Below are 13576 nucleotides of genomic sequence, written 5' to 3'. Positions count from 1 at the left end.
AGACTCTCTGAGTGTTTGTGTGTGTGTTTTTTTTAACCCAGGAATTCCCTGATCAACATAACTACATTATCAGATTACATTTTAAGCTGCTTGGTTGAATTCACTAAGAAAATAAATCAATGCTATTCTTCCTGACTTGGAGGGAATGACTCATTGCAGAAATAGAAATATTGCTCTAATTTAAAAGTAGTCAATTCCAAACAGTAAATGCTGGAGAGGCTGTGGAGAATAAGGAACCCTCCTACACTGTTGGCAGAAATATAGTTTGGTGCAGCCATTATGGAAAACAGCATGGAGATCCTTAAAAAACTAAAAATAGACTTTTCATATGATACAGCAATCCCACTCCCAGGCATATATCCAGAGAGAACTCTAATTTGAAAGTATACATGCACCCCAATGTTCATAATGCACTATTTACAATAGCTAAGACATAGAAACAACCTAAATGTCCATTGACAGATGACTGGATAAAGAAGTTGTGGTCTATATATACAATGGAATACTACTAAGCCATAAAAATAATAAAATTATACCATTTGCAGCAACATGGATGAACCTGGAGATGATCATACTAAGTGAAGTAAGTCAGACAAAGACAAATGTCATATGATAGCACTTATATGTAGAATCTTTAAAAATGACACAAATGAACTTATTTACAAACCAGAAACAGACTCACAGACAGACATAGAAAACAAACTTACAGTTGCCAGGGGGAGGAGGGGTTGGTAGAGGGGTAAATTGGGAGTTCGGGATTTACAGATACTACTATACATAAACATATAAGCAACAAGTTCCTACTGTATAGTGCAGGGAACTATATTAAATATCTTCTAATAGCCTATAATGAAAAAGAATAGGAAAAGAAAGATATATATGTATAGCTGATTAACTATGCTGTACACCAGAAATTAACACAACATTGTAAATCGACTATACTTCAATAAAAAAAAGTATGTTCCCTTGCCTTCTAGTTCTGTCCCAGGGCTCACGTGCTTCACACGTTCAGGACTTTTAAATTGGCCTGCTCCAAATAAACTAGGTTTCAAAGCTAATTTAAGTGAAGGCACAGGTTTTCCTAGTATCTTATTTACTTGTCCAGATATGAGTAATAATAAACTTAAAGGGCAGCTGACAGTTTTTCAAAATGTTTTGCACGTCAGACGGGATCTGAGCCTCAGGCCAGCTCTGTGAAGTTGGAGTGCAGCAGACGTCACTCACCATTCCAGCTTTCCAGGTGGGGACCTGAGGCTTCCTGGGACTTTTCACTGACTGAGGGTCCCCATGATGAAAAATGGTGGAGTCGGTCCCTGGAGTCCAGGTTGAGGCTTTGAGAATTACTCGACACACCAGGTTGTGATGGAGAAGGAATCTGATTGGCTTGTGGATCCCCAGAAGGAATCATCCAAGCCAGGCAAGACTGCGGGTGTGGACTTCCAGGGACACAGAGTGGGTGACATCCGCCAGGGATGGTTTGTGTTTGGAGGAAGGGGCTTGCTTGCTGAGGGCTCATTCCCCCTGGGCTCTGATTCTCAGAAGGGACTGTGATGACAGAGGGGAAACATGAAAGCTAGGCGATCTGGTTGGAGGCTGGTCTTGTGGAAAGAAGTGGGTGTTAGGGAAATCCAGGCTGTAGAGTTCGTGGCTAATACAAAAGGAATTTATGAAAGAGGAATATTCAAACAAACAAGCAATTAAAAAATAAGCATTTACTGACTTACCCTGACTGCCCTGGTCTGGTTAGCCACGGGGCTTCTTTGGATGATTTTATTAGCTCTGAAACAGTCAAATATTGACCTACAAAAATAGCAATTTCATAGCTCCTCTCTAATATTTTTGGCATACTATGAATTTTATTATAGAGAACTGAAGTTCTGTTTTTCTTTCTTTCTTGATCCACTCTCAGAAGACATAGGAAGGGATTTATGGGTCTTCAAGGGCCAGTAATGGATTAAGAAGAGGAACCATGAAGCAATGCTGGGAAGGGGTGTCAGGGGGATGAGGGAAGGAAGCCCTTCTTAATATTAATCGATAACTTTTTATGCTGTATTCCCCTACCTGAGTAAATAAATACACTGACTGCTGGGGGCCTGGAGAATAGTCACAGTCACAGCACCTGCAGTGCGTGTAGAGCCCCTATGGAGTGCCAGACCTTCTCCTAAGAATGTTTCATATATGATCTCATGTGCCCCACAAAAGCCCATTTTACAGAGAAACTAGGCTCAGAGGGGTTTAGTAACTGGCCCAAGGTCACACAGCTCATAAGCAGAAGGGCAGCATCTGTCTGAATTCAGAGGCTGCCCTCCCTGGTTATATGACGTAGACACCCAAAGGTAGCGTTCACTCTGCACTCAAATGCTCAGGGAGCCCCCTGTGGACCGAGCCCTGCATTAGGTGCCAGACGGAGGCTGTTATATTGATCTCAGCCACTTGATGTGGGGTTTTCAATCTATGTATCAGTTAGTGAACACTCCTTGGGTGATTTCTGTCTCCTACTATCTGCTTTTCTCAATGTCATCACAAGGCAGGTAAACTTAGGCTTTTCAACCCGCGCCAGGGAGACAGGGTTAGGAAGGAAGACGTGTAGAGAAATGGAGAAGCTGAGAGAAGAAGGCCAGAGGCTTGCATTTTCCTGGAGTCACCTTGAGACTGAAGCTTCTCCTGGGAGGAGAGCTTTGAAGAGGCCCCCTGGCCACTGTCCCCATCAGAGGAAGTTGAAGAGGTCAGACAGATTGGGACACATGTGCAAACTGTTAAGACCAGAGGCACCAGACCTGAGGCCTTTTGCAGACTTGGATGTGGATTGGGAAATTAGCAAGGCTTCTTCCTAATTGAGCCATTTAATACTCAGTGAAGTTCAATGTCAGTGTCATTTTTTGGACTTATGACTGTCATAAGGCTGATTGCTTTTGGAGGATAATGGTCATGAGTAAACCTTAGAACCACATTCATTACCGAATGTCTGGTAATCATAAGAGCCAGCATTTATGGAATATCCACTCTTGCCTAAGTCCTTTAGTTACATGTCCCCATGCCCCTGCCTGAAAAGAGACATCATCACCCCTTTTTAAACTTGATAAAATGAAATCACAGAGGTTTAGGAACCTTCAATGGTTTGCTCACAGGTATCCGGGGATAAGGTCATCCTTTGAACCCATGCCTGCCCAACTCTCAGGCCTGTGCCTGGGAGTTTTGTCTGATTGGCCCGATCTGCCTTATCTGGCCTCTGTTAAGGACCAGAGCGGGTAGAAGCCACCGAGTCTGACATACAGCTTGCCCTCGAGATGGTAGCAAAAGCTTCCGGAAAGGAGATGAACAGCTTAGTGCTGGCTCTGAGTGTGACTCGTCGATGATGAATTTGGCCAAGTTCCTTAGCTGTCCTAAGCCTCAGTTTCCTTATTTGAAAAATGGACATAGTACAGTTACCTCCTTGCTAGGGCAAGGAGTGTTGAATGAGGAGTCCCTTCGAGGATGCTACTGTATCAGAATAAACACCAAGATGCCTCACCCAGGCTTCCGCCACCTCCTGCCCACACCTCTCCATGTAGACCCATTGTGCTGGGGTCTGAATGAACCCTGGTCCCTCTAGCCCCAGGGCCTTTGCATGCACGATTTCGTAAAATTCTTTTTTTTGGGGGGGGTGATGATAGTTAGTTTTATTTATTTATTTTTTCATGGAGGAATTGGGGATTGAACCCAGGACATCATGCATGCTAAGCACTCACTCTAACCACTGAGTTATACCCTCCCCACTGCATGCGTGATTTATCTGCCTGCAATACTCTTCCCCCTGCCCCCTCAAAGGTTGCTTTTTCAGGAATTCTTCCTTTCCTGCCATCCAGGTTAGATAAATCCCCTTTCTAAGCTCTACTAACTCCCTACAATTTTTCTTCATAGCCCTTAGCATAGTTTTTACACATATGTAAGATACACATCTTTCCCAGTCAGAGTGGGGCTTTTCCCAACTAGACTAAACTTTGTAATGGCTGGGCCTCTTTTGTTCATGACGACATCCCTCACATGTATGCAGCAGTGTTAGACATACGTTTACTGAATGAATGAATGAATGAATGAATGAATAAAAAGTACTGTGTCTGGCACATGGAAAACCTTCAATAAATACAAGGTATTGCCACTCCTGTTATATAAAGTACCAATAATCAATTCAAGAGTTATATAAAAACACTGATTGACAATACAATGGTGGCATTAGACAGTGTATCAGTTATTTATTGCTGCAGTAATAGTGAGTAACGAATGACAAAAAGTCAGTGGCTCAAACCATATGCAGTGACGGAAAATCTGCAGGTCATTTGGGTTGTTCCTCTGGTCCCACCGCAGGTACTAGTGGCTTGTGGCTTTATTGATCTTGGCTGAGCTCTCTCACGTGTAGGGAGGGGAGTCAGCTATCAGAGGTGGCAGAGGCTGAGACAGCCAGGGCCACTCCCCTCTGCTCTGGGTGTTCCTCCTCCAGCTGGCCGGCCGGAGTGTGCTGTCACAGTGTTCTCTGCTCCAGCTCTGAAACGTATTGCATTGACTTTAGGGAAGGACCAGTACAGGAAGAAGAGGAACTCTAGTTGGGCACAGTAGATTTCTTCCCTCAAGTTTGTGCTTTAGGCCTGTTATCCAGCTGCCGCTGATTACAAGCTACAATGATAAAGGACAGAATAAGTTCTGATCTACTAAAGAAGGGAAGGTGTATTCTCTGATTTTCCTGATGGCTCCTCCCTTTGGGCAGCAACTTCCCCTTTGAATTCACTGGGGCCACTGAGCAGGGCAGAAACAGTTCTCTCTGAGCTTCTGACACAGTCTGAGACATGATGGATTCTTGGTTTTCATAAAAACACTGAGGGTCAAATTGTCAGGCCTGTGTCAATGGGCAGCAGCCCCTAGGAGCCCACACTCAAGTGCATGGTGGTTACATGGGCAACGATGTCTTAAACTACTAAATGGCTGAAATAGTTAAGATGTTAAAACAACTGAAATAAGTTGCCTGATTCATTACACATGTTCAGCTGACAGATTCCATCCAGCCAAACAGGCCACCCCAGGAGCACCCCGATCAGACACGGGGGAAAAGAGAATATTCTCTGACAGAGCCCTGATTTTGAACTGTGGCCGTGACCCATTCCTTGGGCTCAGTCTACGTAGTTCTTACCTGCTGAAGCCTAACCTCACTCTTTCTTCTACGTTCACCCATTTTTCTCTCTGTGGAACAGAAGTGGTTTCCAGTCCCCTGCGGTAACACACGTCACTGTCCAATTCAACCCACAGGGCCATCGTCACACATACATTTATCTCTGCCTGTGCTTTCTTCGTCCCCTTGCCCAGGGCCTGGAACACCCACAGAGTCTGTAGCCATGGCAACCAGTCAGGCGCCTGGGACTGCAATTCCATCCCTCAGGTTCCCCAGGACCTCCCACTTGTTGGGACAGTTCGTTATTTCTCTCTGAACTCTTTGAAGACACTCTTTCCGATTTCCATCTAATAGACAATACCGAATTTCCTACACCTTGCGACTCATCTTGCTGAATATTATCTTCCATATCATTCGGTTGGGCCTTCAGCCAGCATCTTTCCTGGTCTAACTTAAGACCAAGGTGCCTCTCACTTTGCCCCTTCGACTGTTGCCAGCAAGATCTTCTCAGGGTACTTTGTGGTCATGCTAGAAAAGACAGTGGGTTAGAGAATTGCAAATACCATTTCAAGTACTAGAATGGTAAGCATTTAATGGTAAACACATGTGTGTTGGTGATTACACCAAACTAACTTTTATTTTTTTGAAGTATAGTTGATTGACAATATTACATTAGTTTCAAGTGTAGAACATATTGATTCAATATTTTTTTAGTTATACTCCATTTAAAGTTATTATAAAATATTGGCTGTATTCTCTATGTTGTATGGTATATCCTTTTATCTTATTTATTTTATACATAGTAGTCTGTACCTCTTAATCACCTACCTCTATTTTGCCCCTCCCCCATCCCTCTGCTCACTGGTAACCACTAATTTGTTCTCTCTATCTGTGACTCTGTTTCTCCAAACTTTTATCCTTTGGAAACCCATAAAGTCCCCATGATGTACCTGTTATAGCAACAGACATTCCAAGAGCATTTAACCTGTGGTAGAATTCAATCTGGATAGCTGTTCAGTTTCCTAAATTAATGGAGCATTGATCTGGTAAATTACTGAAATCACAACGTTATGATGCTTTATGTTAGTTAATGAGTACGTGAATGTAAAGGGATAGTAGAGAAAATAGGCTATTGTAAAAATCATCCTAGTAAATATCTTTCTTTTCGTTTTCTTTTTTTTGAGCCACACAACATGATTATAAAAGAACTATAAAAGCCAAACAAGATCACAGGTTACTGCATATCAAGTCTCAAAATGATATTTTGAGAAGTTAAATTTCTAGGGTCATATACTTTGTATCAGCTGCAGAGCTGGGATCAGACCATTACAGCTATTTGACAATGATGGGTAATTAAATTTCAAATTTTGATTAATTTGCTAATAATCCTTGCTATTTTAGAGACACTGATCTGATTGTATAGCCTGGTGAAGATACGCTTTGCAGCATATACCAGATGAGAGTAAAAGCCAATGGTACCTATGCTAACACCAGAAATGCAGGTGAACGCCAAGGTGTAGGGCAAACTCATTCGCCAATGTCATCACAGAATGCTTCTGTTCAAGACAGAAGCAAAATTTTAGATTTCTTGTCCTCTAGTACAATTCTTTGAGACAAATAAATGCATTTCTAAAGGAGGCGCTTAAAGCATTGCTTTGATTTATTTGGAAAAAAAGATGAATTAGTAACCCACATCCCCACCCAACAACATGCAGTGATTTGACGGCCATATACCGCCATCCACCCTGTTTACATAAAGAATCATCCACACACTAAGGTAAACCTGTCATTGGCCCATTAGTGAATCATCACTGCATTAAGAAGCTTTCAATACCCAATCTTTCTAATGTTGTTAGACAACTTTGACCTTCAATTTCTTGCAATGTGAATAATATTGCATCATATCTACACAGAGCAGTGTAATCATCTTTTCTATTTGTGGCGCTAAGACAGTCAACAGTATTTGATACAATCAGCATGTGTCTTGATACAGAAGGCACATGGTGACAAGCCTAACTGAATGTAGTTATTCGACTGTCATGAAATGCACCTTATGGTGATAAACTTCCGCCATAAAATTGGAAGACTATCACATAAACATGTTTCACGAAGAAATACACTAGCAGAATTCACTGCCGGGTTATTGTTGGAAAACAGCATTCTATTTATTGTGCTGTGGTTTTTACAGTATGTGTCAGTGTTTGGATGAGCACTACGTTTTACAATGAAGTAATTACTAGGTGGCGATTTCTCTCTTCCGAACAGTACTTCTATCTAATTAGTGAACAATAAATTGAAGTGGGGAGATTAGGGAAATTTGCATGGACAGAGCAGGACCAGCTGATTTTCAGTGTGTAGAAGGGTTGTGTTGTTTAAACTTAAGCTCTCAAACTCCAAGCACATTTTTCAACTTCCTGGTAATTATTTTTTCCTATCAACCAGCTCTTTTTTTTTTTTTTACCTTAGTCTCTGCTTTCTGTCTATCTCTCTCTTTCTCTAATATCATTGCATTATTAATCAAAAAATAATATATTAATGATATAGATGAACTGAGACACACTGTGGAGATTAAGCATATAATCAAGCCATGTGCTTAGACAGCCCCTAACGTGATAATATCCAACATATTTAAAGACATTTGTCCTTGAATTTTATTGTGACCCTGGGAATGATATTTGCAATCCAGTACCCGCTCTCCAGCAATGAAGGATGGAAGAAGGGGCCGATCAAGGAATCTGCATGCTAGGAACCTAGCCTCGCTGGTTTTGCTGAGGAAGGGTCTTAGATCTCACAGTTCCTCTAGGAACGGTCTGTATTTACGTGTCCTGATTTTGATCTCATATTCTCGATGTTGAGTTTGTTTTGTAGATTCACGCCTTGACAAATAGCCACGACCACCTTCAAATTCTATGCATCGTAATGCCAGATAATATTTTTTAAGGAGAAAATTCAAACATAGAGGAAACCAAAGCCAGGTACAAATCAAGACAAGTAACTTGGAAAGCTGGGACCCAGACCTACCCTTTCCCCTGGGGTCTTGTTATGCCATTTGACAGCTGTGTATCTGGGGCTTCAGAATTGCTGGTAACCTGTTCCATGGGAACCCCAGAGGCCGAGGTAAGACCTGGTTCTTTGGGACTGAGGGGGCAGGTGAAGAGATTTTTGAAACTCTTAATCAGGGAGAAGTAAAGGCTAAAATGGAGGGGAGAGGGTAAGGAGAATGAGAGAATGGAAGAGAAATCTAGCAGGCAAGTAATAATGGAAGGAACACCAGTGTGGCAGTACAAACTCAGACAAAAATAGATTTTTAAGCAAAACAATTTCTAGGAACAAAAAAGGACACTAAATCATAATAAAAAGAGCAACTCACCAAGAATGTATTACAGTCAGGTATATGAACCTAAAAACAGAGCCTTAAATATATATAAAACCAACACTGACATGGTTATATGGAGAAAATAAAAAAAAAATTGCAATCATTGTAGGAGATTTTTAACACTTGCCTACTGGAAACTGGATAGAAAAACATTGTGAGGATAGAGACAAACTAGAGACTTTAAACATTTTAAGAGTTAATTTAAAGGAAGCAATCACTACTCAGCTTTAGAGTTTGGTTATCAGAAGAAAATATGGGCCCATTGCTATTGGGACATCAGATCTCTCAAGGGCAACTGAGAATTAAGATTTTTCAGGTAAGATTGTATTGAAAATGTGCAGTTTAAGACTCCGACATCTTAATGACACAATGGAGGCCCCACAAAATCGGGTCCTCAGGCAGGGTTAGCATCCTAGTGACCTTCACCCTGTCCATTTCTTGAGGTCAAAATCTTTATCTGTTTCCCCAGGGCTAAGTCCTCAATGGTGTTTGAAGATTAAATGAGAAAAAATTTCAATGTAATAAGGAATACATGAATTAATGATTTATTCTTGCAATTTATCTCGTTGACTGCTTTATACATATGCATCCAAGGGAAGTTTCTCATGGTAGAAGGGAGAAAAGCGACAATATAACATTCTTTCTCTGCCCTACCAGCTCCAGGTCTTCCTAAAACATGGTTGAACCTCATTCTTTTCTGCTTCTCCCAATCCTCGCTCATTGGCACATGGACGACGGATGAGAAAATAAATAAATGGAATGACTGCAGGTTTATTATTCTCCTTTATAATTATCATAATTCCATTGACAAGTATTCATTTAGCACTTACCATATGCCAGACACTGTGCTTGCTTTTTACACGTAATTTATTAATTCCCACAGCAATGACACGTCTGACCATCTCACAGATGAGGGAATCTAGTCTTCAGATAAGAGACAGGTTAAATCACTCATTGCAGTTCCCACAACTTGTAAGTGGTGAAGCCAGGAGGAGACTGTTTCTCATAAAAGCCCTATGAGACATCATGCATTTCATAAAGACTTTTCCAGTTAATGAGACGGGAAATACTGACTGCCGCACATGTGAGAATTACAATCCTCTTTTTATAAACTCAACTACCTAACTGACATTTTCAGGAAGACTCACTCATTCACTCAGAGTTTAGCAAATATTTTTGAGCACATACTGGGGCCTTTCTAGGCACTGGGAATCTAGCAGTGAACATGACAGAGAAAGTTCCTGCCTGCATGGAGTTCACATTCCAGGAGAGAAAGAATAAACAAATATGAACAATGAATGGGAAACAAATATTAAAACTGATGCATGTGTAATATAATTTTAAGCCCTTATAAGAGCTATGAATAATGTAAGGTCAAAGGGTAGAGAAATGACGGGGCGCTTTTTCAGCTAGGATGGAAAGGAACATCTTTTGAGTATCAGAGCAAAGAAAGTTCCAGAGAAGGAGAAGTGCAAATACCAAAGTATAAGAAGGAGCATGGGTCTTGGTTCAAGAACCAGGGAGATGGAGGCAAGTGAGGAAAGAGGAGAACGGGCCAGAAATAGGGGTGGGAGAGGAAGTCAGAGGAGGGGTCAGGGCTAGGCCCTGAGAGCCTCATGGCTCAGGAAGGATTTAGGACTTTTGTTCCAATGAGAGGGTGAGGCACCGGAGGGTGGAGGGAAGTAGCAAGACCTGACATGCATCTGAGATGATCTCTCTGGTTGCCATGTGGCAATATGGTGGAGGGGCCACCGTGGAGTTCTTTGCACAGTTTGGACTTGTTCATATGGGTTCACTTTTTCTTTACCTGTCAGTAAATTTGGGGAAAGACTAGAAGCCCAGAACACTAACATGAAGTCTTGGGTCAACCCTTTAAGCTACCCTAATTTCAGTTTCCGCACCTGTTGCGTGGAGGTAATACGACCTGCCGAGCCTTCTGTACCATGTTGTTGGGAGGATTGAATGAGACAGTGTAAACGGAAGCGAGCATAGATGACACACGTGTAAGAGGTAATTACTAAGATCAGAGCACTAATGATCACAACAGCCAAAATGATAAATCTGACACGAAAGGACCATGTTCAGTTCACTGTGTACCCCGTTTGGCTGAAAAGAATGACCACTGCTCATTGAATGGTAGTAACTCCTTATCTGATAGGAATGAATGGCGCTGCTGGTATCACATTAACTCACAGATGCCCTGCTTGGATTTTGTTGGCATAGTCCAAATACACCCAGAAAAATTAAAAAACCTCTGTCCCTAAACTCTGAACATTCAGGAAGACATTCATCGGGTCACCTGTGTTGTTATTCTGCTGGTGGCCAACAGCTGGTGCAACAGATGTCTTCTGCAACTCCTTTGGCATCAGGTAAACAAGGGCAGGGACTCCAGCAGAGGAATCAGTGTCATGACTGCTGTCTCCCTACACTGCCAGCTTTTCCCTGAGAAGCTGTTTCCTGCCTGAAGCTTAGGATGTAGGTCTGACTTCATCTCAGAAGGCAAGATGGGGAAGCCGACGGTGTCCAGAATTTAGAGCTGGAAGGGACGAACTTGAAACCCAAGTTGAACTTGAGTTTAAATCCAAATCGGTTTTACTAGTTTTGTTGACCTCGTGGACAAAATCTTGAAACTTCTTGAGTCTCAATTTGCTCATAGGTAATGGTGCTTAGTCACCTGTTGACCTGAAGCTTAGATAAAATCAGAATATGGAGCACCTGGCTTATAGTAAACACAATAATTTATAGCTCTGCTATTCTTTTTTGGGAACAAATCTATTTCTCATAGTAGAGGGCTAGGAGGGGGGTGAGAGGGCACTGTTTTGTTAGAATTGGTCCTAGATCTGGTCGAGAAGTGTGGGGACAAGGGCTACAAGCCTGCTTTAAAGTGTGTTTCTCAGCAGCCTGTTTGGATTCACTTTTCCATCCTTAAAATGTCCCTCCTTAGAGCCGTCTCAAAGGTTTAACAATTAAGGCCAGGGAGTTACTTCCAGACACTGTTGAATGAACACATGTTTTCCGAGGGTGGACCTCTGTCATGGCCTCATAAGTATGAATGGACTTGCAGAGTGGCACGTCAGGAGCCCCAGGGCAGCCTTCTGAAGACCCCACCTTGTGTCTTGTGAAGTCCTGGAATATTGCAGTTAAAGCACCTGCAGGTGGCTCTTTCTTACCAGTGCCTCCCTAACCAGTCAGGGGCAAAAGCTCTTGAGACCGTCTGTCAAGATCAGCACGTCACCTCGGGAGTGTGCTCCTGTCCCCTTGCACGTGAAACTTCATGTACAATTCAGGGTGTCCACAGTCCTCATCTCCCTGTGTGGGCCTCACGTCAAAAGCCTACAACTTTCAGGGCTGTTTTGATAGGTTCATTGATTCATTCCTTCATTTTCTCCCTCCTGATCAGGACAGGGACCCGAGTCCTGGATTCACAGACTTCAGCTGGATGTATAACTGCAGACTGGATTTCCCAGAAGATCTGAGGTGGAGACTAGTGAACAGGTTTCTTCAGGGCTGCTCTTGGGATCAACACCTACACGCGGAGGAGCAAGAAAGCAGAACTGGGCAAAGGGAGAAGTTAAGTGGAGATGCATTTTTAACAAAGGCCTCAGCTGACCTCATGGGGCTCTTTGGAGGTAGGATGGCCTTTCTGAGTCACCCCAGGTCAGGGCAGGAGGGCCAGCCAGGCTTCCTCATTGACCTGTCATCAAATGTGGACTTCCCTGGGTGAAGTTTGCCCTTCAACGGAGGCCATCCTTCAGAGGGTCGACCCTGGGGTGCTCTGCTGGGATTACTCCCAGCAGCAGGGAAGATGAGTCCTTTAATCCGGAAGGGAGAGCCTGGGTTACCACATCACAGCATCCGCCACATGAAGTGACCCAATCCCCAGGCTCCTGGTTCTGTGCTCTTTCTGTTCTCACTCTACGTCTTTGTCCATCACTCCTAGTCCATTTCATTCCAGTGTCACCATTTCAAAGCCCGTTTCCTTTGGAACAACTCTACCTCAGCCTTCTAGCAAGGAACATTTCTTTGAATATTATCTAAGCCTCTTCGTGTGGATTAGTAAATGTCCTGCTACTCTTGAGCAAGGCCAAATTACACCTGCATTTGGGGAAAAAAAGAACCTAAAATTAAATTCCATGACTCATCTCAGGAGCAACACAGATACAGAAAAGGTTCAAAAAGGGGCAACTAAAAAAAATTGAGTCATAACAGAAGTACATGGAGTAATGAGTTTAATTTCCCAAACTCTCAATTCCCACCCTCCATTCCAAGCGTATTTTTTTTCTATGCAATTTAGCCATAATTTCAGGGTAGCTTTACAATGTATTGAGTAAGAACTAATTAGTGTGTTTAAGCCTTTAATGTGTCTGATTTGTGAATTGCAACTTTTGGAGTTTTTCTTTTTCTCTGCAATTGCACGAAAGCTAAAGCATCTTTCATATGCTCTCCTTGCAGATAAAGTGTTTTGCTGCCAAGAGAGGTCCTGCAGATTTCTGATGGCAGCCAAGAAGCAAAACGGATGCTTCAACCTCCCTGTTCTTTTTGACCTCAGGATCGGTTCCCAAGAAGAGTCCTGCTGTCCAGCAGGGACGACTGGACTAGGCCATATTCATTCATGCCTCTCTTACCAGTGTCTGGTCTGCTTTCCCACCGGATTCCCTCTGGGACTCTGAAGAAGGGTTCCTCCACATGAGAATCAGAGATATCACAAATCATGATCTGCATTACAAAAGGCTGGATCATCCCAGGCAGTCATTTGCTGCTGTGCACCGCAGGAGACAGTGCTAGGTTTCCCCAACACATGGCTTTCTTCTTCTCAGGTTCCTTATGGGTGGATGGGACTATGTACTGATTTCTGGCCAATAAAATATTAGTAGAAATGGTGCCTCTCACTTCCAGGCCAGGTCAGTGAAAAATCCCATACATGGTTCTCATCTCGCATGTTCTCTGTTCTGGCGATGGAGAAGGAGGCCTTGTGTTGGGATAATGAACCCTGCCTCACACTGCCTCAAAAGCAGCAGCTGCCCTGATCTTTGAGTCATCATTCAGAGGATGGCTTTCCC

Source organism: Camelus bactrianus, chromosome 1 (assembly GCF_048773025.1).
Source record: "Camelus bactrianus isolate YW-2024 breed Bactrian camel chromosome 1, ASM4877302v1, whole genome shotgun sequence".
Taxonomy (NCBI): domain Eukaryota; kingdom Metazoa; phylum Chordata; class Mammalia; order Artiodactyla; family Camelidae; genus Camelus; species Camelus bactrianus.
This window is presented reverse-complemented; position numbering follows the sequence as displayed.